The sequence below is a fragment of the Bos taurus genome, chromosome 3 (genome assembly GCF_002263795.3).
Source record: "Bos taurus isolate L1 Dominette 01449 registration number 42190680 breed Hereford chromosome 3, ARS-UCD2.0, whole genome shotgun sequence".
Taxonomy (NCBI): Eukaryota; Metazoa; Chordata; class Mammalia; order Artiodactyla; family Bovidae; genus Bos; species Bos taurus.
The window spans coordinates 13,112,546-13,138,679 of record NC_037330.1 but is presented as its reverse complement, the minus strand read 5'-3'; the positions used below and the strand labels follow the sequence as shown (position 1 = coordinate 13,138,679).

At 42.5% G+C, this 26,134-nt stretch overlaps 1 long non-coding RNA gene and 1 pseudogene across 1 annotated transcript in view; one reads left to right on the top strand and one right to left on the bottom strand.

The window, feature by feature from the left end:
* Positions 1-26,134, top strand: part of LOC132344827 (uncharacterized) — a 50,090-nt gene that overhangs the window by 10,445 nt on the left and 13,511 nt on the right. Inside the window, exon 3 of the long non-coding RNA XR_009493845.1 lies at positions 18,046-18,160. This is a non-coding gene — a long non-coding RNA (uncharacterized lncRNA). The remainder of the gene's footprint in view (positions 1-18,045; positions 18,161-26,134) is intronic.
* On the bottom strand, positions 8,523-16,871 carry LOC783963 (eukaryotic initiation factor 4A-II-like; annotated as a pseudogene).

Below are 26,134 nucleotides of genomic sequence, written 5' to 3'. Positions count from 1 at the left end.
AGAAAAACAGCTATTTCTGCTTCACTGACTACACTAAATCCTATGACTGTGTGGCTCTCAACAAACTCTTAAAGAGATGGGAATATCAGATTACCTTGCCAGTTTCCTGAGAAACCTATATGCAGGTCAAGAACCAGTAGTTAGAATTGCAGATGGAACAACTGACTGATTCAAAATTGGGAAAGGAGTGCAAGGCTGTACATTGTCACTCTACATATTTAACTTATTTGTAGAGTGCACACATGCTAAGTCGCTTCAGTCATGTTTGACTCTTTTCAACCCTATGGTAGGCTCCTGTGTCCATGGGATTCTCCAGGCAGAAATACTGGAGTGGGTTTCCATGCCCTTCTCCAGGGGATCTTCCTGACTCAGGGATAGAATCTGCATCTCCTGTGGCTCCTGCATTACAGGAAGATTTTTTACCGCTGAGCCACCAATGGAGCCCTATATGCAGAGTACACCATGCAAAATGTTTGGCTGAATGAATCAAGCTGGAATAAAAATTGCCACAAGAAATATCAACAACCTCATATATACAGATGATTCCACTCCAATGACAGGAAATGAAGAGGAACTAAAGAGCTTCTTAATGAAGATGAAAGATGAGAGTGAAAAATATGGCTTGAAACTCAACATTCAAAAAGCGAAGATCATGACATCCAGTCCCATCACTTCCTGGCAAATACAAGGGGAAAAACTGAAAGCAGTGGCAAATTTTATTTTCATGGGCTCCAAAATCACTGAGGACAGTGACTGTAGCCATGAAATTAAACAACTCTTGCTCCTTGGAAGGAAAGCTGTGACAAACCTAGATAGCATATTAAAAAGCAAAGATATCCACCTGTTGGTGGGAATGCAAACTAGTACAGCCACTATGGAGAACAGTGTGGAGATTCCTTAAAAAACTGCAAATAGAACTGCCATATCACCCAGCAGTGGGATTTCACACCAAGGAAAACAGAATTGAAAGAGACACGTGTACCCCAATGTTCATCGCAGCAGCCTAGATGTCCATCAGCAGATGAATGGATAAGAAAGTTGTGGTAGATATACAGAATGAAATATTACTCAGCTATTAAAAAGAACACAATTGAGTCAATTCTAATGAGATGGATGAAACTGGAGCCTACTATACAGAGTGAAGTAAGTCAGAAAGAAAAACACCAATACAGTATATTAACACATATATATGGAATTTAGAAAGATGGTAATGATGACTCTATATGCGAGATAGCAAAAGAGACACAGATGTAAAGAACAGTTTTGGACTCTGTGGGAAAAGGAGAGAGTGGGATGATTTGAGAGAATAGCATTGAAACATGTATATTACCATATGTGAAACAGATCACCAGTCCAAGTTTGATGCAGGAAACAGGGCACTCAAAGCCAGTGAACTGGGACAACTCAGAGGAATGGGATAGGGAGGGAGGTGAGAGGGGGTTTCAGGTCCATGGGACACATGTACACCCATGGCTGACTCATGTCAATGTATGGCAAAAACTACCTCAGTATTGTAAATAATTAGCCTCCAATTAAAATAAAGTAACTAATTAAACAAACAAACAAATCAGAGCTATCACTTTGTTGATAAAGATCCATATAGTTAGCGCTGTGGTTTTTCAAGTAGTTATGTATGGATGTGAGAGTTGGACCATAAAGAAGGCTGAGTGCTGAAGAATTGATGCTTTCGAATTGTGGAGCTGGGGAAGACTCTTGAGAGTCCCTTGAAATGCTAGGAGATCAAACCAGTTAATCCTAAAGGAAATCAACCCTGACTATTCATTAGAAGGACTGATGCTGAAACTGAAGTGCTAATACTGTGGCTATCTGATGCAAAGAGCTGACTCATTGGAAAAGACCTTGATGCTGGGAAAGATTGAAGGCAAAATGAGAAGGTGGCGGCAGAAGATGAGATATTTGATAGCATTACCGACTCAGTTCAGTTCAGTTCACTCACTCAGTTGTGTCCGACTCTTTGCGATCCCATGAACCGCAGCACGCCAGGCCTGCCTGTCCATCACCAACTCCTGGAGTCCGCCCAAACCCATGTCCATAGAGTCGGTGATGCCATCCAACCATCTCATCCTCTGTCGTCCCCTTCTCCTCCTGCCCTCAATCTTTCCCAGCTTCAGGGTCTTTTCCAGTGAGTCAGCTCTTTACATCAGATGGCCAAAGTATTGGAGTTTCAGCTTCAGCATCAGTCCTTCCAATGAACACCCAGGACTGATCTCCTTTAGAATGGACTGGGTGGATCTCCTTGCAGTCCAAGGGACTCTCAAGAGTCTTCTCCAACACCACAGTTCAAAAGCATCAATTCTTCAATGCTCAGCTTTTCTTTATAGTCCAACTCTCCAATCCACACATGACCACTGGAAACCCACAGCCTTGACTAGATGGAACTTTGCTGAGAAAATAATGTCTCTGCTTTTTAATATGCTGTCTAGGTTGGTCATAACTTTCCTTCCAAGGAGTAAGCATCTTTTAATTTCATGGCTGAAATCACCATCTGCAGAGATTTTGGAGCCCAGAAAAATAAAAGCCATTGTTTCCCCATCTATTTGCCATGAAGTGATAGGACCAGATGCCATGATCTTAGTTTTCTGAATGTTGAGCTTTAAGCCAGCTTTTCCACTCTCCTCTTTCACTTTCACCAAGAGGCTCTTTAGTTCCTCTTCACTTTCTGCCATAAGGATGGTGTCATCTGCATATCTGAGGTTATTGATATTTCTCCCGGCTATCTTCATTCCAGCTTGTGTTTCTTCAAGTCCAGTGTTTCTCATGATGTACTCTGCATAGAAGTTAAATAAGCAGGGTGACAATATACAGCCTTGACGTACTCCTTTTTCTATTTGGAACCAGTCTGTTGTTCCATGTCCAGTTCTAACTGTTGCTTCCTGACCTGCATACAGATTTCTCAAGAGGCAGGTCAGGTGGTCTGGTATTCCCATCTCTTTCAGAATTTTCCACAGTTTCTCGTGATCCACAAAGTCAAAGGCTTTGGCATAGTCAACAAAGCAGAAATAGATGTTTTTCTGGAACTCTCTTGCTTTTTCCATGATCCAGCAGATGTTGGCAATTTGATCTCTGGTTCCTCTGTCTTTTCTAAAACCAGCTGGAACATCTGGAAGTTCACGGTTCACATACTGCTGAAGCCTGGCTTGGAGAATTTTAAGCATTCCTTTACTAGCATGTGAGATGAGTGCAATTGTGCGGTAGTTTGAGCCTTTCTTTGGGATTGGAATGAAAACTGACTTTTTCCAGTCCTGTGGCCACTGATGAGTTTTCCAAATTTGCTATACTTCAATATAAAATAAAATGTTTAAAGATAAAAATAAAGAACAAGCTAAAGCTGCATCTTTATAAAACAATAATCTGCTTTGGAGAGAGACCTTTTCTCATTCAAATTTTTAACTCTCAAACATCCAGTACATGTCCAATAAATGTTGATTAAATTGAAAAAAGTTAATTGAAGTTTTAATTTTTAGTTTTTTAAAATCTATATTTTGTATTGAAGTATAGACAATTAACAATATTGCAATAATTTCAGGTGGACAGCAAAGGGAATCTGCCGTATATACATGTAACCATTCTCCCCCAAACTCTCCTCCTATCCATCTGCCATGTAACTTTGAGCAGAGTTCCCTGTGCTACAACAGGTCCTTATTGGTTATCCCTTTTTAGTGTTTACAGGTTAATTCCAAACTCTTTAACTATCCCTTCTTCCCTTTGCCCCTGGTAACCATATCATTCTCTAAGTCTATGAATCTGTTTCTATTTTATAAATAAACCCATTTGCATCATTTTTTAGATTCCACATATAAGCAATATCATATATTTGTCTTTCTCTGTCTGACTTACTTTAATCAGTATGACGATAGCTCCATCCATGTTGCTGCAAATACCATTATTTCATCCTTTATAATAGTTGCTGCTACTGCTGCTAAGTTGCTTCAGTTGTGTCCGACTCTGTGCAGCCTCATAGATGGCAGCCCACCAGGCTCCACCGTCCCTGGGATTCTCCAGGTAAGAACACTTGAGTGGGTTGCCATTTCTTTCTCCATTGCATGAAAGTGAAAAGTGAAAGTGAAATTGCTCAGTCATGTCCGACTCTTAGCGACCCCATGGACTGCAGCCTACCAGGGTCCTCTGCCCATGAGATTTTCCAGGCAAGAGTACTGGAGTGGGTTGCCATTGCCTTCTCCATTATAATGGCTGAGTGATACCCCAATGTTCATTGCAGCACTGTTCACAATAGCCAGGACATGAAAACTACCTAAATGTTCATCAACAGATAAATGGATAAAAAGGATGCAGTTCATACAATGAAATATTACTCATGCAATTTCATTACTTTGTATGTGTCTGGTGTTGGAGAAGACTCTTGAGAGTCCCTTGGACTGCAAGGAGATCCAACCAGTCCATTCTGAAGGAGATCAGCCCTGGGATTTCTTTGGAAGGAATGATGCTAAAGCTGAAACTCCAGTACTTTGGCCACCTCATGCGAAGAGTTGACTCATTGGAAAAGACTCTGATGCTGGGAGGGATTAGGGGCAGGAGGAGAAGGGGACGACAGAGGATGAGATGGCTGGATGGCATCACTGACTCGATGGATGTGAGTCTGAGTGAACTCCGGGAGTTGGTGATGGACAGGGAGGCCTGGCATGCTGCAATTCATGGGGTCTCAAAGAGTCGGACACGACTGAGCGACTGATCTGATCTGATTCAGTTTTCCCAACATCATTTATTGAAGAGACTGTTCTTTCCCCATTGACCCCTTTGTCATAAAATAGTTGACTATATATGTGTTGGTTTATTTCTGTGCTCTTTATTTTGTTCCATTGACTTATGTACTTGTTTCTACTATGATAGCATACTGTTTTGACCACTATAGCTTTGTAATATTATTTGAAATCAGAGGGCATGATGGTCCCAGCTTTTTTCTTCTTTCTCAAAGTTGCTTTAGTTATTTGAGGTCTTTTGTGATTCCATACAAATTTGAGGATTATTTTATTTCTGAAAAAAGCTATTAGAAGGTTGGTAAAGATTGCATTGAATCTGTAGGTTGCTTTGAATAGTATGAACATTTTAGCACTATTAATTCTTCCAATCAATAAAAGTGGAATACTTTTAAGTTTATTTGTATCTTCAGTTTATATCATCAGTATCTTACAGCTTTCAGTGTACAGGTGTTCCCATTCCTTAGCTGAATTTATTCGTAGGTATTTTATTCTTTTGATGCAATAGTAAATGGGATTTCTTTCTTAATTTCTCTTTCTGATATATACAGAAACACAACAGATTTTTGTACATCGATTTCCTATCTGATAACTTTAATAAGTTTGTTTATTAGTTCTAACTATATTTTTTTTGGTGGAATCTTTAGGGTTTTCTATATGTAACATCATGTCATCTTCAAGTAATGACTGTTTTACTTCTTATTTTCTGATCTGGTTGCCTTTTCTTTATGTTCATTGCCTAATTGCAAGTCTTTGGCTTTTCACTATTGAGTGTGATGTTAGCTGTGGGCTTGGTATCTATGGCTTTTATTAATAATACATTGAGGTACTTTTCCTCCATACCCATCCTGTTGAGATATTTTCATAAATAAATATTGAATTTTGCCACTTTTCCTGTATCTAGTGAAATGATCATACAATTTTTATCCTGCATTTTATTCATGTGCTATATCACACTGATTGATTTGTGGACACTGAAACATTCTTGCATTCCTGGGATAAATGCCGCCTGATCATGATATGTAATCCTTTTGTTGTATTGCTGAGTATAGCATGGTAGTATTTATTCTGTTAAGGAGTTTCACATCTATGTTTATCAGGGATATTGGTCCATAACTTTTTTCTTGTGGTGTCCATAACTAGTTTTTGTATCACAGTAATGTTGGCCTCATAAAATTAGTTTTAGAAGTGTTCCCTTCTCTTCTATTTTTTGGTAATGTAAGTGAATGAGGGTGTTAGTTCTTTAAATATTTGGTAGAAGTTACCAGTGAAACCATCTGGTCCTGGACTTTTGTTTTTGGAAGTAGCTTGGATATTGATCCAATTTCATAACTCATTATTGGTCTATTCAGAATTTTTATTTCTTCATGATTCAGTCTTGGTAGGGTATATATTTCATGGGTTGGGAGGGAAGGAGGAAGGTTTTCCAATAAAGGGAGTGTAGTAGAGCCAAGATGCAGAAGTTAGTGTGGGCATCGTGTACTTGGACTGATAAAGGCCATTTTCCAGAGCCTGGAACTGGATTGGGGACTTTGCTGCTGCTGGAGATTGAGTCAGGAAGGATGATGATAGAAGCAGTCTGGACCTCAATAAAGAACTAGAGGATTTGTTCCTCTGAAAATTGATGAGAACCGAAAATAACAAGAGACTGATGGAGAATCAGACACACGTGTCTACAACTTAACAAAGGTGCCTGAGGCTCAGCAATGGCTCCAAACAACCAACAAATGCTCTTCTGACAAGTGAAACATTTTAGCTGAAGCCATGATTGTGATGTAATGCCTCACACTACATGGAAGAAGGCAGTGAGGGGTGGTGGTAGGGATCTAGGAAAGTGAGGCATGAGCCTGTTGGACTAGCTGTGTGAGGGCAGTGGTAGTGAAGTCTATTGGTAGGTTCTTTTTTTTTAATTTTATTTTATTTTTAAACTTTACAATATTGTATTGGTTTTGCCAAATATCGAAATGAATCTGCCACAGGTATACATGTGTTCCCCATCCTGAGCCCTCCACCCTCCTCCCTCCCCATACCATCCCTCTGGGTTATCCCAGTGCACCAGCCCCAAGCATCCAGTATCATGCATCGAACCTGGTAGGTTCTGAGTGACCACCAAGCTATTGGCAATGACTCTCAATATTAGTAGCGAGGCACTAAGAGCACTGTGCTGACATTTCTCTAAAATGTGGTCAAGGCTGTGGTCAGAGACAGGTGCTGGGTAAATAAAACTACTTACAAACTCATCTTTGTAAATACAGAGGCATTGTCAAGGGCTAAGAAGGGTCAGTAATAGAAGACTTTATAAATGTACATATATGCTGGCAGTTTGCTTTTTTTTCATGGAACATTATTCTAGAAATCTTTTCAACTAGTGTCTATAGTGCTTCCTGATATTTATATAGAAGTACAGTATCCCACCATGGGAACATTCCATGGAACAATTAAGCTGACCCTACTCAGAAAACTCAGAGAAGGCAATGGCACCCCACTCTAGTACTCTTGCCTGGAAAATCCCATGGATGGAGGAGCCTGGTAGGCTGCAGTCCATGGGGTCACTAAGAGTCAGACACGACTGGATGACCTCACTTTCACTTTTCACTTTCCTGCATTGGAGAAGGAAATGGCAACCCACTCCAGTGTTCCTGCCTGGAGAATCCCAGGAATGGGGGAGCCTGGTGGGCTGCCATCTCTGGGGTTGCACAGAGTCAGACATGACTGAAGCGACTTAGCAGCAGCAGCAGCACTGAGAAAACCTTGGATTTCCCTGGTGAAGCAGCAGTAAAGAATCCACCTACAATGCAGGAGACACAGGTTCAATCCCTGGATCAGGAAGATCACCTGGAGAATGAAATGGCAACCCACTTCAGTATTCTTCTTGTCTGGGAAATCCCAGGGACAGAAGAGCCTGGAAAGCTATAGTCAATGGGGTCTCAAAAGAGTCAGACATCACTTAGCAACTAAACAAGAACAATAACAACTTACAAATCTTTAGATTAGTTTCTATCATTTGTTCTCAGAAATAATTCAGCAATCAATACGGGACAAAGTTTTATAGATAGGAAATGCAAAGCAGAGGAAGTAGGATTTTGACTCTGCTGTTGTTTTTGCTCAGTCACTAAGTCATGTCTGACTCTATGCAACCCAGTGGACTGTAGCAGGCCAGGCTTCCCTGACCTTCATTATCTGCTGGAGTTTACTCAAATTCATGTCCATTAGTTTGGTGATGCCATCCAACCGTCTTATTCTCTGCCACTCCATTCTTTTCTTGCCCTCAGTCTTCCCCAGCATCATGGTCTTTTCCAATGAGTTGGTGTTTGCATCAGGTGGCCAAAGAATTAGAGTTTCAGTTTCAGTGTTAGTCCTTCCAATGAATATTCAGGGTTGATTTCCTTTAATTGAGTGGTTTGATCTCTTTGCTGTCCAACAGACTCTGGAGTCTTCCCTAGTACCCCACTTTGAAAGCATTATTTCTTCAGTACTCAACCTTTTAATGGTCCAACAGTCACATCCATACATGGCTACTGGAAAAGCCATAGCTTTGACTATAAGGATGTTTGTCAGCAAAGTGATGTCTCTGCTTTTTAATACACTGCCTAGGTTTGTCGTAGCTTTTTTTCAAGGAGCAAACATCTTTTAATTACATGGCTGCAGTCACAGTCTGCACTGATTTTGGAGCTCAAGAAAATAAAACTTGCCAGTTTCCATTTTTTCCCCATCTGTATGCCATGAAGTGATGGGACTGCATGCCATGATCCTAGTTTATTGAGTGATGAATTTCTTTTTTTTCCCACTAATTAAATACTTTATTGAATAAATATAATACCAAACAAAATGCATTCAAATGCTAAAAAAAAAATCAATTTTAAAGGCCTTTCTATTCAGGCTAATGACAAACACAATAAAGGCAGATATGCTAGTTTAACATAATTGGCTGATTATATACAGCAGTTATATCTTTTAGCCCACAAGTATATTATTAAATGATAGAGAACGTCTAATACAACCATTTCTACAGAACTAGGAAATAAATTTCTAAGAAAGAAAGATTTTACAGACCCCATCTTTTATACCCACCCCAACAGTCTAACTCTAAAAAGGATAAAGCCAATGACTTTCCTCACAAGAGCTCATGACTAATGTTGCTTTGCTATCAAAATCTGTATTTCTGATCCATTATGAGCATTGAGACAAGATTCAAATATTCCCAACGAAAGAAGCACAATGCACATTGTGATCGCCTATTCAGCAACAGCGAGCACTGCCTTGAAAACTATCTTATCCCAGGAATTAAATAAGGTCGGCCACATTCATTGGCATTTCCTCCACTGTAGTATTGTAGAAACTCTCAATGTCATGAAAAATCTTGTCTTCTTCAGTAACAAAGTTTATAGCCACACCTTTCCTCCCAAATCGATCCCCTTTGCCAATTCTGTGAATATAATCTTCACGATTGGTAGGTCAGATCAGATCAGATCAGGTCAATCGCTCAGTCGCGTCCGACTCTTTGCGACCCCATGAATTGCGGCATGCCAGGCCTCCCTGTCCATCACCAACTCCCAGAGTTCCCTCAGACTCACATCCATTGAGTCAGTGATGCCATCCGGCCATCTCATCCTCTGTCGTCCCCTTCTCCTCCTGCCCCCAATCCCTCCCAGCATCAGAGTCTTTTCCAGTGAGTCAACTCTTTGCATGAGGTTTCCAAAGTACTGTAGTTTCAGCTTCAGCATCATCCCTTCCAAAGAAATCCCAGGGCTGATCTCCTTTAGAGTGGACTGGTTGGATCTCCTTGCAGTCCAAGGGACTCTCAAGAGTCTTCTCCAACACCACAGTTCAAAAGCATCAATTCTTCGGCGCTCAGCCTTCTTCACAGTCCAACTCTCACATCCATACCTGACCACAGATAAAACCATGGCCTTGACTAGATGAACCTTTGTTGTCAGGTAGATCATAGTTTATAACCAATGACACTTGTTGCACATCAATTCCACAAGCCAACAAGTCAGTAGTGATCAGAACATGGCTTGACCCTGGTCGAAATTCCCTCATGATAACATCTCTTTCTTTCTGGCCCATGTCACCACGCAGGGCAGAAACTGTGAAGTACCTGGCATGCATTTTCTCTGTGAGCCAGTCCACCTTGCACCTTGTATTGAGAAAAATAACAGCCTGTGTAATTGTCAGTGTCTCGTACAAGTCATAAAGTGTATCCAACTTCCATTCCCTTCTTTCAACATTAATATAAAACTGTTTGATTCCTTCAAAGGTCAATTCTTCTTTTTTCACCAAAATTCGAATTGGATCTTTCATGAATTTTTTGGTCACTTCCAACACATCCGTTGGCATTGTGGCAGAAAGCAACACCACCCAAATACTAGTATTTAATTTTCAGAAAATCTCATAGATTTGATCCTTAAACCCTCAGCTCAGCATTTCATCTGCTTCATGCAAAATGAACATTTTGATCTATTTTGGAGAGAGATATCTTCTGTTTAACATATCAAACACTCTCCCTGGTGTTCCAACAACAATATGTGGTGCTTCAGCCTGCAGTTTTTGCATTTCATTTCAGACATTTGTTCCACCAATGCAGGCATGACAAGTTGCTCTTATATAATCTCCAAGTGCCAGAATTACCTTTTGGATCTGTTGATCCAAAAGTGGAGGCCAATACTAGTGCTTGGGTCTCCTTGAACTCAATATCCAACTGTTGCAGGATGGAAATAGCAAATGTGGCTGTCTTGCCAGTACCCGACTGAGCTTGAGCAATCACATCATACCTTTAATACATGGAATAATAACTCTCTGCTGAATAGCTGATGGTTTCTCAAAACCAGAAGCATAGATGCTCCGAAGAAGAGACTCCTTTAAGTTCATATCATCAAAGTTATCAACAATCTCATTCCAGTTGCTCTCGATGACATCATCGGGGTCCATTCCCTCTGGGCCGCCATGTTCCCTGCTGTTAAAAACTGCGGAGCCACCATACGTGATCCGAAGAACCACCCAGTGCCAGACTAAAAAGCTTGAGTGTTGAATTTCAAGCCAGCTTTTTCACTTTCCTCCTCCGTCTTCATCAAGGGGCTCTTTAGTTCCTCTTAAATTTCTGCCATTAGGGTGGCCTCATCTGCATATCTGAGTTTGTTGATATTTCTTATGGCAATCTTGATTCCAGCTTGTGATTCAAACAGCTCAGCATTTTGCATGATGTATCCTGAAAATATGTTAAATAAGGAGGGTGATAAAATACTGCCTTAATGTACTCCTGTCCCAATTTTGAACCAGTCAGTTGTTCTAACTCTTTCTCCTTAACCTGCATACAGGTTTCTCAGAAGGCAGGTAAGATGGTCTGGAATTCCCATCTCTTTAAGAATTTTCTACAGTTTGTTGTGATTCACACAAGCAAAGGCTTTAGCATGGTCAACGAAGCAGATCTTTTTTGGAATTCCCTTGTTTTCTCTATGATCTAATGGATGTTGACAATTTGATCTCTGGTTCCTCTGCCTTTTCTAAATGCAACTTGTACATCTGAAAGTTCTCAGTTCATGTATTGTTGAAGCCTAGCTTGAAGGATTTTGAACAGTACCTTGTTAGCATGTGAAATGAGAACAATTGTATGGTAGTTTGACCATTCTTTGGCATTGCCCTTCTTTGGGATTGGAAAGAAAGCTGATCTTTTCTAGTCCTGTGGCCACTGCTGAGTTTTCTTGCCCTCAATCTTCCCCAGCATCAAGGTCTTTTCCAGTGAGTCAGTGTTTGCATCAGGTGACCAAAGAATTGGAGTTTCAGCTTCAGCATCAATCCTTCCAATGAATATTCAGGGAATATTCAATACCAAATTTGCTGGTATTGAGTATAGCACTTTGACTCTTTGGGTGTTCCCAAATTTTGTCCCCATGGGTTCTACCACTTTGTATCACTCCCAGCCAAGTTCCAGAATGACTGTTTTTCTACACTTAAAAATTTTATTTTATTTTATTTTTAATTTTTCAAAACCCTTTTTATTTTGTTGTGGTTGTGGTTGTGATTTTGAGCCAAATGGTCTGGCTCCAGAGTCCACACTTTTAATCACTAGGCTATCCCAACTCCAAAGAATAATTACAAGATGTTTACTATTTTTCTCAGTGCTAAGGATACAGAAGAGAATAAGATGGATAAATTCCCAGCTCTCAAGAACTCACACCATAAAGGGAATAATGGAAATCAACAAATGATGAAATAGATATGCAAGGTCAGGTGGTGACAAGTGTGTGAAGACAGAACAAGTAGAACTCTATAAGGAAGAACAAGAACTCTATAAGGAAGACCTCTTTGGGGAAGTGGTATTTTGACAGACCTGAGTGACTGTGAGAGACAGCCATTTTAATAGGTGGAAGGACATTCTAGGTCGAGAATATGCATGTGCCAGTGTCCTGAGCTGGGAGCCTGTGTGAAGCACTAGAGGTACAAACACATGGCGTGTGATGCTGGAGGGAAGTGATGGCTGGAACCTGGAGAGATGAGGTGGTAAAGGTGGCCAGGGGAAAAGATGGCATGGGCCTGGAAGGATAAGATCAGGGCTTGAATTTCTTTCTAAGTGGGAAGGCTAACATCAGAGTGTTTTGAGAGGAATAAGACATGACAATAGTTTAAAGGTCCACTCTGGTTGTGTGTTCAGTGCAGCAAGTTTGGGGCCTGAGCATGTGTTGCAAGGCCCCAGGAATTCTAGAGAAAAGTGAAAATGGTGGATGTGATGAGAAGGGGGTGGATCTGTGAACATTTATGGAGAGGTATCAGGATTTACTGGTAGGTCAGACATGAGTCTGAGTGAAAGAGGAATAAGGATTTTGGCCTGAGCACCATGGAAACAGGGACCACCAGGGAAGAAGCAGGCTTGAGGATCAGGCATGAAATTTGAGTTTGAGATGCAATGGGAATGTCACGTGGGACTCTAAAGTAGGCAATTTTATACATGGGTCTGGAATTCAGAAAAAGGCTTGTGTAGACAGGCAAGTGGTCCAGGCAGCAAGGTCTGGGCTTCAGAAGGTCATAGTCAGGAAGAGGAGGCTGAGAAGGAGTGGCCAGTGAAAGTCAGGAGACTCTGGTGTCCAGCAAAAAACCAATACAATATTGTAAAGTTTTAAAATAAAATAAAATTAAAAAAAAATAAATAAAAAACTGAAAAAAAAAAAAAAAAAAGAAGGTTTCTTGGAAAAAGAAACTGCCAAAAGTCAGTAAGGTGAAGACAGGGATCAGCCCACTGGATTTGCTCACGTGGAGCTCATGGCCACCAGAATCTATAGGCCTCAGCTTAGTCACCCTTCCTCAGAGGGGCCTCCCTGCCCTTTTTAGTGTCCTCCTCCCCTCCCGGCACCCTGTATTTTCCTTTCTCTGTAACTGGCATGATATCTACATAAGGCATTTCCTGGTTTAGCACCTGTTGCCCGCTGTGGTGTGGCCTCTGTTCAGACAAGGAACAGAGAAGTTGTGTTTACTGTACATTATGAGCATCTAGCACATGACAGGCATCCAGGAGGGGCTCAGTAAACATTTACTTAATAAATGTTGTGTGAGCATCTGTGAGCCAGGCCTGGGGACAGAACCCAAATAGTTTTCAATTCTGCTTTTGTGTGGTCAGCAATGGGAACAGGTTTTATCTGGAAACAAGTGTTTCTGTGTATATAGGAGAAGAAAGTCACACATAGATCTCACTGGTCTTTGTGGAAAGGGTGATGGACATTCCTGAATATCTCTCATGAGCAGTTGTAACCAGAAGGGATATGAGCTCAAGACAAGTAGTACTTTAAAAAAAGAAAAAAAAGTTTTTAAAAACTATATTAGATTTACAGAAAAAATGGCAAGATGGTACAGAGAGTTGCCATATACTCCACATACAGTCTCCCCTATTATTGTTAAAGGAAACACTGGCTGAAACCCTGACCAGGCATCACAGTAACTATTTGCATGAGTTACTTTATGACAGGAGCTCCTGGTAAGGAACCTGGAACTAACAAGCCACTACCATCTGGAAGAATTCAAGAAAGGTCAAAAGAAGAGAGGAGACACCAATCCATATGTCCTACCAACCTCCCGGAATCCTCCTCATTGGAAATCCATCTTGACTGAGTGATGAGTGTGCCACCAGGAAGGACCCAGAGTCAGAATGAAGGGCCAGAAACCCACATCATCGTGAAACCCAAGACTACAAGCCATGTGGCAGAGCAGTTCTGGGTTCCCTTACCCTGCTGCTCTCTACCTAAGTGCACCTTCACAATAAAATCTCTTGCATTGTCAGCACATATGTCTCCTCGAACAATTCATGCCTGAGTGTTAGACATGATCCCACTCTTGGGCCCTGGATGGGTCTCATTTCCTGCAACATTATCAACATCTTATACTCCTAATATTTGTTGCAATTAATAGAGTGATATCAATATGTTAGGACTTCCCAAGTGGCTTAGTGGTAAAGGATCTGGCTGCTAGTGTAGGAGACACAGAAGATGTCTGTTCAATGCCTAGGCTGAGAAGATCCTATGGAATAGGAAATGGCAACCCACTCTAGTATTCTTGCCTGGAAAAGTCCAAGGGCAGAGGAGCTTTGATGACATATCAGCGTTATAATATGGAAACGTTGGTAAGTATTGAAAGTTCTACTTTAATTCAGTTGTCCTTCAATTTTTACCCAGTGTCCTGGATCTCATCTTGCATTTAGTCATCCTGTGTCCTTGGTCTCCTCTGGGCTCTGACAGTTTGTTGGCTGTTCCTTTTTCTCATGACAGTTTTAAGGAGAGTCTGTAGGGTATTTCAGAGAAGGCAATGGCACTCCACTCCAGTACTCTTGCCTGGAAAATCCTATGGATGGAGAGGCCTGGTAGGCTGCAGTCCATGGGGTCACTAAAAGTCGGATACGACTGAGTGACTTCACTTTCACTTTTCACTTTCATGCGTTGGAAAGGAAATGGCAACTCACTCCAGTGTTCATGCCTGGAGAAGCCCAGGGATGGTTCAGCCTGGTGGGCTGCCGTCTATGGGGTCACACAGAGTTGGACACGACTGAAGTGACTTAGCAGCAGTAGCAGTAGGGTATTTGGCAACATTTTCCTGAATTAGGATTTGTCTAATGTTTCATAGCTGTGAAAAGAAGAGAAGCAAAAAGCAAAGGAGGAAAATATACCCATTTGAATGCAGAGTTCCAAAGAACAGCAAGGAGAGATAAGAAAGCCTTCCTCAGCGATCAGTGCAAAGAAATAGAGGAAAAATATTGAATGGGAAAGACGAGATCTCTTCAAGAAAATTAGAGATAGCAACGGAACATTTCATGCAAAGACAGGCTCGATAAGGGACAGAAGTGGTATGGACCTAACAGAAGGAGAAGATATTAAGAAGAGATGGCAAGAATACACAAAAGAACTGTACAAAAAAGATCCTCATGACCCAGATAATCACGATGGTGTGGTCACTCACACTCACCTAGAGCCAGACATCCTGAAATGTGAAGTCAAGTGGGCCTTAGGAAGCATCACTATGAACAAAGCTAGTGGAGGTGATGGAATTACAGTTGAGCTATTCCAAATCCTAAAAGATGATGCTGTGAAAGTGCTGCACTCAATATGCCAGCAAGTTTGGAAAATTCAGCAGTGGTCACAGGACTGGAAAAGGTCAGTTTTCATTCCAATCCTAAAGAAAGGCAATGCCAAAGAATGCTTAAACTACTGCACAATTGTACTCATCTCACATGCTAGTAAAGTAATGCTCAAAATTCTCCAAGCCAGGCTTCAGCAATACATGAACCGTGAACTTCCAGATGTTCAAGCTGAATTTAGAAAAGGCAGAAGAACCAGAGATCAAATTGCCAACGTTCTCTGGATCATCAAAAAAGCAAGAGAGTTCCAGAAAAACATCTATTTCTTCTTTATTGACTATGCCAAACCCTTTGACTATGTGGATCACAATAAACTGTGGAAAATTCTGAAAGAGATGGGAATACCAGACCACCTGACCAGCCTCTCGAGAAACCTGTATGCAGGTCAGGAAGCAACAGTTAGAACTGGATATGGAATGATAGACTGGTTCTAAATAGGAAAAGGAGTATGTCAAGGCTGTATATTGTCACCCTGCTTATTTAATTTATATGCAGAGTACATCATGAGAAACACTGGGCTGGAGGAAGCACAAGCTAGAATCAAGATTGCCGGGAGAAATATCAGTAACCTCAGATATGCAGATGACACCACCCTTATGGCAGAAAGTGAAGAGGAACTCAAGAGCCTCTTGATGAAAGGGAAAGAGGAGAGTGAAAAAGTTGCCTTAAAGCTCAACACTCAGAAAACTAAGATCATGGCATTCGGTCCCGTCACTTCATGGAAAATAGATGGGGAAACAGTGTAAACAGTGGCTGACTTTATTTTTTTGGCTCCAAGATCACTGAAGATGGCGATTGCAGCCATGAAATTAAAAGACGCTTACTCCTTGGAAGGAAAGTTATGACCAACCTAGACAGCATATTAAAAATCAAGGACATTACTTTGTCAACAAAGGTCCATCTAATCAAGGCTATGATTTTTCCAGTAGTCATGTATGGATGTGAGAGTTGGACTGTAAAGAAAGCTGAGCACAGAAGAATTGATGTTTTTGAACTGTGGTGTTGGAGAAGACTCTTGAGAGTCTCTTAGAGTGCAAGGAGATCCAATCACACTAAAGGAGATCAGTCCTGGGTGTTCATTGGTGGGACTGATGTTGAAACTGAAACTCCAGTACTTTGGCCACCTGATGTGAAGAGCTGACTCATTTGAAAAGACCCTGATGCTGGGAAAGATTGAGGGCAGGAGGAGAAGGGGATGACAGAGAATGAGATGGCTGGATCGCATCACTGACTCGATGGACGTGAGTCTGGGTGAACTCTGGGAGTTGATGATGGACAGGGAGGCCTGGCGTGCTGCGGTTCATGGGGTGGCAATGAGTCGGACACGACTGAGCGACTTAACTGAACTGAACTGAATGTTTCTCTCATGATTAGACTAGAGTTTTGGATATTGGGTAGAGGACCACTGAAGCAAGTGCTATTTTCATTGTATCATATCAAGGATATATGCTACCACATGACATACCACGGAGGATGCTGACCTTCATCACCAGGCTGAAGGGAGTGTTCCCCAGGCTCATCCACTGTGAAGTTACTTCTTCCCTTTCTCTATACTTTTCATGAAAAGGTTTGGGGTCACAGCATCTTCCCATAAAAAAGTGTTTTAATTCGGTAGGAAGTTTCAAAATGAGGGAGAAAAGCCCCCTACTGTGACCATTGTGAGGTCTGTGCCCAGCAAGCCACCTTATTGTTGGGGAGAGACCCTGTTCACAGGAAGGGGATGTCTTGAGTCCCTGTTTGGCATCTGTCCTCAGACTTTTATTTCAAATGAATGACTTGGCATTCCCCTTTACAGACCAGGAGTTAGATAGGTGGGGCTGCTCCTGTAAGGTGTGGAACCTGACAGTTCTCTGGTAGGGGGTATTTAGTCTCAAGAGAAGAGACCAGAGCCTGAGCCTCAGTAGACAGCAGTGAGTCTGAGGCAGCTGAGTCTGTGCCTAGGAGGGGAGTGTAGACATCTCTCCCTACCCCTTTGTGATAGCAGGTACAGGGTTGGCAGAGTCTTAAGGGAAGTGGTGGGTGGGATGCAGACAAGAGCCCATCAGATCCTGTGGGGTCTGGCTTTGCCCTGTGTGTAGGGAACATGCCTAGCACTAGTGAAAGCCATAAGGCAGGGAAAGCCATAAGGGTGCAAGCAATAGATAAATGCCAACATTTGCGTTGGTGATGCGGGAAATGACACTCAAAGAACTTTGTTCTTTTACTGATAATTTCTTACTTAGGCAAGTGAGAGTTGAAGCTTATGGAAAATCAAACTCACCAAATAGTGTGAAGACATAGGAGACAATACCAAAACCAGCAGACTTGTGGCCTACCCTGGCTGAAATAGCATGAGTTCTGTGCCTTGACCACAGGTTGCTTTGGATGAGCATGGCTATCTGGGCTGAGCTGTTCCCACGGGGAACAGGTAAGGGGATTCCAAGGAGTATTAGTATGGGGACTGTGGGATTAAAAGTCTGGTATGACCACAGGATGGGCACCTCCAACATAGTGAAGCAGTGCAGTATTATACTCTGAAATTGTTTATTGACATCCTACTGTAGGTGCTGGCAATAATAATAGGAAACCTCTGAGTGGCTAAATATGGGCTGGTGAACTGCAAACCAGAACTAACGTGCTAGCCCCGCCCTAGGGGTGAGAATAGCATAAGTGCCCTTTGAGTGACACTCTCTCCTCTCTTTCTGCTCCTTATAGATGCTTCCTCTGCAATTGCACAGGGTGTCAGGCAGACTGAAATGGGGCCCTGCCCAGAAGACCCCCACCTCTGCTGGGTCTCCAAGGTTCCTGGGATTCATCAGCCTCCTCCTCAGTGAGTGGCCCAGGCTTCTGGGAGGGAGGGCCTCTGGGTGGAGCAGGGGGGCAGGGTGCCTCTTCTGTGTCTAATGTCCTTGGTGAACAAAAAGAAATAACAGCTTTGTAATTATTTAGCAAATGCAGTGCATTTGGTTTAGAGTTCTGGGGTGAATAGAAGAGCAAAATGAGCTTCTGGTTGTGGTGAGTCTAGGACACCTGAGCTCAGGCAGCCTTCACTATTTTAAGGGAAACATTTGAGGGAGGTAAGGCTGTCTCTGCAACAGTAATGGGAAGTCCGGAGAGCCCAGAGCTTCCTGTGGAGAGGGAGAGAGACTAAGAAGCTGGCTCCTTGCCTTGGATGGGCTGGGGAACAACTCAGAGGGAACCTGACAGTCTCTGCAGCTGCCTTGTGGAGGAGGAGGTTGACTAGAACTCTGTCTGAGATGGAGGAAGCAACAGTAGTCTTGATTTCTTGGGAAAGATGCAGGATGTTAAATACAATGAAATGAAATTCTGCTTTTGTAAAAGGAACAACAGCTTCTTAAGTTTAAGGGTTTCTGTATATCTACCTGTTGTAAGAACATAGTGAAACTATGGAAGGAACAATAGACTGGTAATGTGGGCTCTTGAAGTGGGTGAACTAGGGCAAAAGAGAAGAGAAACTACGGGGAATTAAGTGAAAAGTGAACTGAAGACTGGACAAAACCCTAATCACATACATGACTTCCTGGAAGATTATATGATTATATATATGGAAATTAAATATAAACTAATGAGGAAATGCCAACTAAATTATGAAATCTGGAGAAAGCTGGAAAGCTTTTTGTGTCTTAATTTTTTGTTTTAGTATCCCAGCCACTAAATGAACTTGTAGGAGTTATATGAAAATTAATGAATTAGAGACCGTTTGTAAAGAGATGTCTTGAATTAAGAATGAGCTTTGCAAAACATTACCTCCTTTTTAACAAGAAAACTCTATGTCAACAGTAAAATGTAGACCTTCTCTACTCTAGTTTTTTTTAAGTGGAAAATCTGTTCTGTTATCTAGGGTTTTGTCCATCGTCTTTTGGGTTGGCAGATTACATAAGAGACAGGGAGAAACAGACACAGTTTTAAGTTGATTTGTTAATGTTAAATTTTACATTATTTAAATAAACTTTTACACTATATTGTTTTTAACTACACTTTCCCTGACTTTCTTTCTCCTTTAGGATTAGACCTTCGGTAGATCACAGCTCTTGCCCCCCTTCCTTCCCTTTCAAAGTCTTCTTTCATCATCCTCACAGGTGGGCTCATTATTCCCTTCTGAGGGGATCCTCTCTGTAGCCTGAGGGCTGAGCTTCGTCTCTCCCTGGTTCCTGTTTTTTATTTTTATTTTTCCCCCAGCAAGTGGGGAGTCTGGCTGGGCTATTGTTTAACCCTTAGCTGGCAAGAAGTTCCTGCCATGCTAAGACCTTCAAAGTTCTTGCTTCCTCATTTCAAGAGAGGGAAACTGGAGGATGAGCCTCCAGGAGCTGCTCAGATCCTGGTGATGAGACAACAGTGCTGGGATGGGAGCCCCTCAGGAGGATACGGAGAGGGTGAGGGAGCTGGTGGGAGCTTCTGCAGGGGAGAAGCGCTGGGCTGGGAGAGACGAGCCTTGGTGCCAGGTGTGGCTTTGCCCAGCACAAGTTCACCCCCTGAGAATCTTCCTCTTCTGTGACAAGAGGGGTCTGGACAGATGTCCCCTGAAGCCTGACCTGGAGGGGATGCCTGATTAAATGAATTAGTGATTAAATGAATACAAAGAAATATCTGAAACCATTGGGTATATGAACACTAGCATGTGCTATTCTTTGCTTCCAGCGAGAACCAGGAATGAGAATAAGTACAGTAGGAGGGAAAGGAGGAAAAGGCAATGGTAACCCACTCCAGAACTCTTGCCTGGAAAACCCCATGGATGGAGGAGCCTAATAGGCTGCAGTCCATGGGGTCACTAAGAGTTGGACACGACTGAGCAGCTTCACTTTCACTTTTCACTTTCATGCATTGGAGAAGGAAATGGCAACCCACTTCAGTGTTCTTACCTGGAGAATCCCAGGGACAGGGGAGCCTGGTGGGCTGCCTTCTATGGGGTTGCACAGAGTCGAACACGACTGAAGCGACTTAGCAGCAGCAGCAGCAGGAGGGAGACAGGTCTGAAATGATGAGCTTTTATTGAATTGGAAAGAAAACTGGGACCGTGGAAGGCTGAGACCAATCACGGCAGATGAATCCTGACTTGCTGGAAGAAGCAGATTGATCATCTTTTCAGAATAGGGCACTTTCCCTCATTCTGTTTTCTGTCATACCTGGTCCCCAGAAAGGACAGAGGGTGTCAGATCCCTTGGGCCTATGTCTGAAGAGGGAGGGTGGGCTCAGGAGGTGGTAGCCCTGCAGCAAATGTGCCCACTGTTCACAACTCAGGGTCACAAGGACAGTTCAGTCCAGTTCAGTCTCTCAGTCATGTCCGACTCTTTGCAACCCCATGAACCACAGCACACCAGGCCTTCCTGTCCATCACCAACTCCTGGAGTCCACCCAAACCCATGTCCATTGAGTCGGTGATGCCATCCAACCATCTCATCCTCTGTTGTCCCCTTCTCCTCCTGCCCTCAATCTTTCCCAGCTTCAGGGTCTTTTCCAATGAGTCAGCTCTTCACATCAGGTGCCCAAAGTATTGGAGTTTCAGCTTCAGCATCAGTCCTTCAAATGAACACCCAGTACTGATCTCCTTTAGAATGGACTGGTTGGATCTGCTTGCAGTCCAAGGGACTCTCAAGAGTCTTCTCCAATACCACAGTTCAAAAGCATCAATTCTTTGGTGCTTAGCTTTCTTTATAGTCCAACTCTCACATCCATTCGTGGCCACTGGAAAAACCATAGCCTTGACTAGACGGACTTTTGTTGGCAAAGTAATATCTCTGCTTTTTTATATGCTGTCTAGGTTGGTCATAACTTTCCTTCCAAGGAGTAAGCATCTTTTAATTTCATGGCTGAAATCACCATCTGCAGTGATCTTGGAGCCCCAAAAAATAAAGTCAGCACTGTTCCCACTGTTTCCTCAGCTATTTCCCATGAAGTGATGGGACCAGATGCCATGATCTTAGTTTTCTGAATGTTGAGCTTTAAGCCAACTTTTTCACTTTCCTCTTTCACTTTCATCAAGAGGCTCTTTAGTTCTTCTTCAGTTTCTGCCATAAGGGTGGTGTCATCTGCATATCTGAGGTTACTGATATTTCTCCTGGCAATCTTGATTCCAGGTTGTGCTTCCTCCAGCCCAGCGTTTCTCATGATGTACTCTGCATATAAGTTAAATAAGCGAGGACAATAGAGCTCATTAAGTGATCACTAGGTCTCCTGCCAGGAGCCGGCAAGAGGCATTCCACTCGTGACAAAGGTCATGAGGATGGAGGCTCGGCATACGCAAAGGCAGGATCAAGCCTCGGGAGTCCCCCCGGATATTCTCGAGCATCTACCCCCAAAAAACCAGAGTCTGCCTACTTTATTGCTTTGTGCTCTCACCTCTGACTTTACTGGGGGCTGTCCCCTACCACCATCTCGCTCTCTCTATCAAAGAGTTAACTTACAGCTCCAATTAATAAAGTTCCTGGGCAACTAGGAGTGTTTAAATCCAAACCCCTCAGATAGCTCTCTAACTCACCTGACAAGTTTACCCGGACTTCTACAGCTATGCATACGATTGTTTACAGTCTCCCAAAGGATTGTTTACAGTCTCCCAGCCTCGAGAGGCACGGGAAGCTTAAGATATTCAAATAGCTTAGAGCCTCTCAGAGAGTTAGAAACTGTCAGAATAAAACTAGTAAAAGATTTCATTGATAAGCCAATGTTTGTTGCCAAGTTTTCACATCCCCTGTATTGTATCCTTGAATATGTATTAATTAATAGTTGGTATGTAGAAAAAATAAGTATTGGCCTTGGTGTTAGTAACTTTAGACCCTTAAGGTAATAAATTCTTTCCTTTATTGTGAACCTATTACACATCCGCCCTATAGGAATGCAATTTTATCTTCAGAAGATGGCGCCAAACCTTAAAATAATTACTCTTAGAGAAAATAAGTCTTTGTCAAGAGTCATAAAATTTTAATAGGCCTTCTGGCCAGAAGATGATGTAAATCACCTAAACCATTTGTATACGATAAATTTGCAGGAAAGAAACCCTGGTTTTTGATAAGGATCAAAGACTGCTGACTTTGCATCCCCTATTATCCTCTATGTGTAACTTAGGGTATATAAGCCCCTGTTGAAAATAAAGCTAGGGGCCTTGCTCACCAAAGCTTGGTCTCCCCATGTCATTTTTCTCCTTAACTTCCAGCTGAGTCTCCATCTGGAGTGCGGATATCCTCTGCGACCATTTATTTGCCTGGGCTTCTAAGACCCACTCGAGAAGGTGTCTAAGGTTGGGCACCTTCCGCTATTCGAGAGGGCGCCTGCAGCCTCCGTGGTCAGAGCTAACCTGGTGTCACAGGTTATATTGATTTTCTGCGTAAACCAAGCTACTCAGCTTCTTTTCTCCGCTGAATTTTCCTACTGAGCTATCCTTATTCTATTACTCTTTATATCTTTGATAAATAAATAAATAAATAGGTCGTCGAAGCCGTCTCTCCTTTGAATACCCTGGATCAGCTGGGGCTGGACCCCGGCAGTCTTCCCTTCATATTCTAGTCCTTGGCAGTTAGCCTTGTGATGAGTGCTGGCCAAAAAATATGAGCAGAGAGCACACTACTTTTGGACAGATGCAGTGAAACCCCTGTGTGATTCTCCTGTCTTCCATCCCTGCAGTGAGGCTGGGAGCCTATGTGGATGCTGTGAGCTCCATGGGTGCAGCTACAAGGTAGTAAATCCTCCAACATTTGAGTTAGGATCCTTCCCTCACTCTCTGAGGGGACCAGTGGTAGGAGATATAAACTCTGCTTGTTCTGAGATACTAAGGTTCTGTAACTGTTTGTTACCTAGCACAGTCTAGCTTGTTCTGACTACTACATTGCCCTGAAGATGCTGGGAAGGAGAGCAGTCTTCATGTTTGTATTAGGTATCTATTTCTGTGTAACATGTTATCCCAAAACTTGCTGCCTTAAACACCATCAGATATAATCTCACAGTTTCTGTGGTTCAGGGCTTAGAGTTGGATCACCTGAGTCCTCTGGCTCAGGGTCTTCAAGACTGAATCAGAGTCTTGGCTGCATCAGCTTAGGGTCAAATGGGCAAGATAGGATCCCAAGAGTTCTCATGGATTGCTGATGGGAGGCAGTGCCTGTGGCTATTGGACTGAGGGTGCCATTTCCTCCCTGGATGTTGGCCAGAGGCAACCTCAGTTTCTTGTCATGTGGGACACTCCTTGGGGCAGCTGACAACAGGCAGCTGAGTTCCTCAGAGCAAACAAGAGTGAACGTGAAGAAGAGAGAGTGTGAGCAAGAGGGAAGTCACAGTCTTGTATAACCTAGGATCACTGAGTGACATCCATCACATCTACTCTAGTCTAGTCCTAAGCCACTCTCTAGATTCAGCCCCATTCCAGGGGAGGGCACTACATAAGGATGTGAGCATAAGGGGACAATTAAGAAGCTCCTCCTACAGTTATGCATTTGGTATGGATAGAAAGTGTGCTAGGTGCTTTTGATCCATGATCTCATTCAATTTATAATGTAGGTGAGGAAACTGCAGATTAGTTAAACTTACCTACTTGAGGTAACAGTTCACTAGAACTAGGATTTAATAGTAGAATTGCTTCAAAATCATGTTACTAGTTTGCCTCCTAAGAATCAAGGAAGTATATTGGATGAATTTCATTTAAAATATAGGCTATATAATTTTATCCTTTATTGTTACTGAAAAAAAATACGTTTCCTGTTTCCAATGTCCTAGGCATCTGCAGCACTGGAATCAAGAATTATGGAGCACATGGTCCTAGAGTTGAGGATGCTGGATTTGTTCCCATGCAGGGGATCCAAGGAGGTTCTGTGTTATTTTAGGTGACCAAAAATCAAGAAGCTGACCCAGAGGAGGTCTCGTGGGGCTTTGGTCCTGAGTCAAACTACAGCGTCCTGCTGTGAGTCCACCGTGGGGCAGACACCCCAACCTGAGTCAGCCTCCAGGACAAGTTACCAGCACAGGGTCCATGTGCCTAACATCCTGTCCCTGAGGATTGATAACCTGACCCCAGAGGACAGTGGGCAGTACCGGGCTCAAGCCAGCTTCACTGGAGGAATAGAATTTAAACAGGTTTTCTTCCTCACTGTCTATGGTGAGTGACACTCCTCACTCCACCCTATGGCTTCCCTTGTTCTTTTGTTCTAGGAATGTCACACAGGCCCCATTCTTCAGGATCCCTTCCAGGTACCAACCTTCAGACTCTTTTTTGCCTTTGAATTAGGAAGTAAGTGGTTTACTGCAAATGGTGAGAGGAGCTGAGATTTATACCAGGGATAAAACCACTTTAGTAGTTTGGGAGAGGAGAATGGAAATTTGGGGAAATGATATTGCCATAACAATTATTGTTCTTTTTAGGTCCAGGTTTACTTAATGTGTGTATTAGTTGTCTGTTGCTGCTTTAATTTGGAGACTTAACACAAAGCAAATTTATTATCTTTCTGAGCTACAGGTCAGAAGTCACACACGGGTCTTACCAGGCCAAAGTCAAGGTATTGGCAGGGCTGTGTTGTTTCCTAGAGGTTCCAGAAGGAGATTCATTTATTTGTATTTTCCACCTTCTAGTGGTTGTTTATATTATTTGGCTCAGGATCACCTTCCTCCATCTTAAAAGCCTGCAATATTGGGAGCAATTCTTCTCATATCTTATCCCTTTGACCTCATCTTCTTCTTCCTTCCATGTTTAAGGACCCTTGTGATTACTGTTGGTCCCATCCAGGTAATCAGAATAATCTCCTCATTTTAAAGCAAGCTACATAGCAGCCTTAATTCCATCTGTTACCTTAATTTCACCTTGCCACGTAACCTAACATAGCCACGGGTTCTGAGGATTGGATGTGGACTTATTTGGGGTCCATTATTCATCTATCACAATTCAGAAATTCATGGGTAGTCTGTACCTCCTTCTCCTTTTACTCAGAGCCAGCGCAAGACCAGCCTTACATGCAAAGATTCCACCAATCCAGCACTAGAAGCCTTCAGTAGATGTAGGAGAAAAATTACTCTGTAACATTTCCAGATACCCTCACTTAGTCAACACTTTTTTCCCCTAAAGTCCAACGGCCTAGGAAAATATCTGTTGTGAGAGACTGACTGTTGCTGCCTTAGGTTCCCATGTGATTTCTATGACCAATTGATCAGTATATCACATCTCAAGTTCAGTGGCATGTTCTAACCAGACTCAGACTCATCATAGTAGTTGCTACTGCTGCATCTTCCACAAAGTTGTCCATCCCTGTGAGCACAGAACATTTCTCTGGGGTCCCAGTGCTGACCAGGTGTCTGTCTTCTCTAGAGGCTATACAATCTCAAGCATCATCTGTGCAAGAGAGAAGGGCAAGATCCTGATCCAGGACTAGGCCTTCTGTACCAGACTTCTACCGCTTCTAGGAGAAACCCAGTTTTCTTAGAAATAATGGGTTTTGGGAAAGTGGGATCAGGCTTTATTTTCTGGTTGGAGATGTTCAAGACTTTCTAAACATACACACAATTTAGTAAAATCACATACAACTTACCTCAGTGGCTCCCCTCTTTATTGTCACTTGCTGTGTGTTAAGTATTTGGCAAATTATGGGTTTAAAAAAATTAATTAATTTATTTTAATTGGAGGTTAATTACTTTACAATATTGTAGTGGTTTTTGCCATACATTGGCATGAATCAGCCATGGGTGTACATGTGTTCCCCATCCTGAACCCCCCTCCCACCTCCCTCCCCATCCCATCCCTCAGGGTCATTCCAGTGCACCAACCCTGAGCACCCTGTCTCATGCATCGAACCTGGACTGGCAATCTGTTTCACAT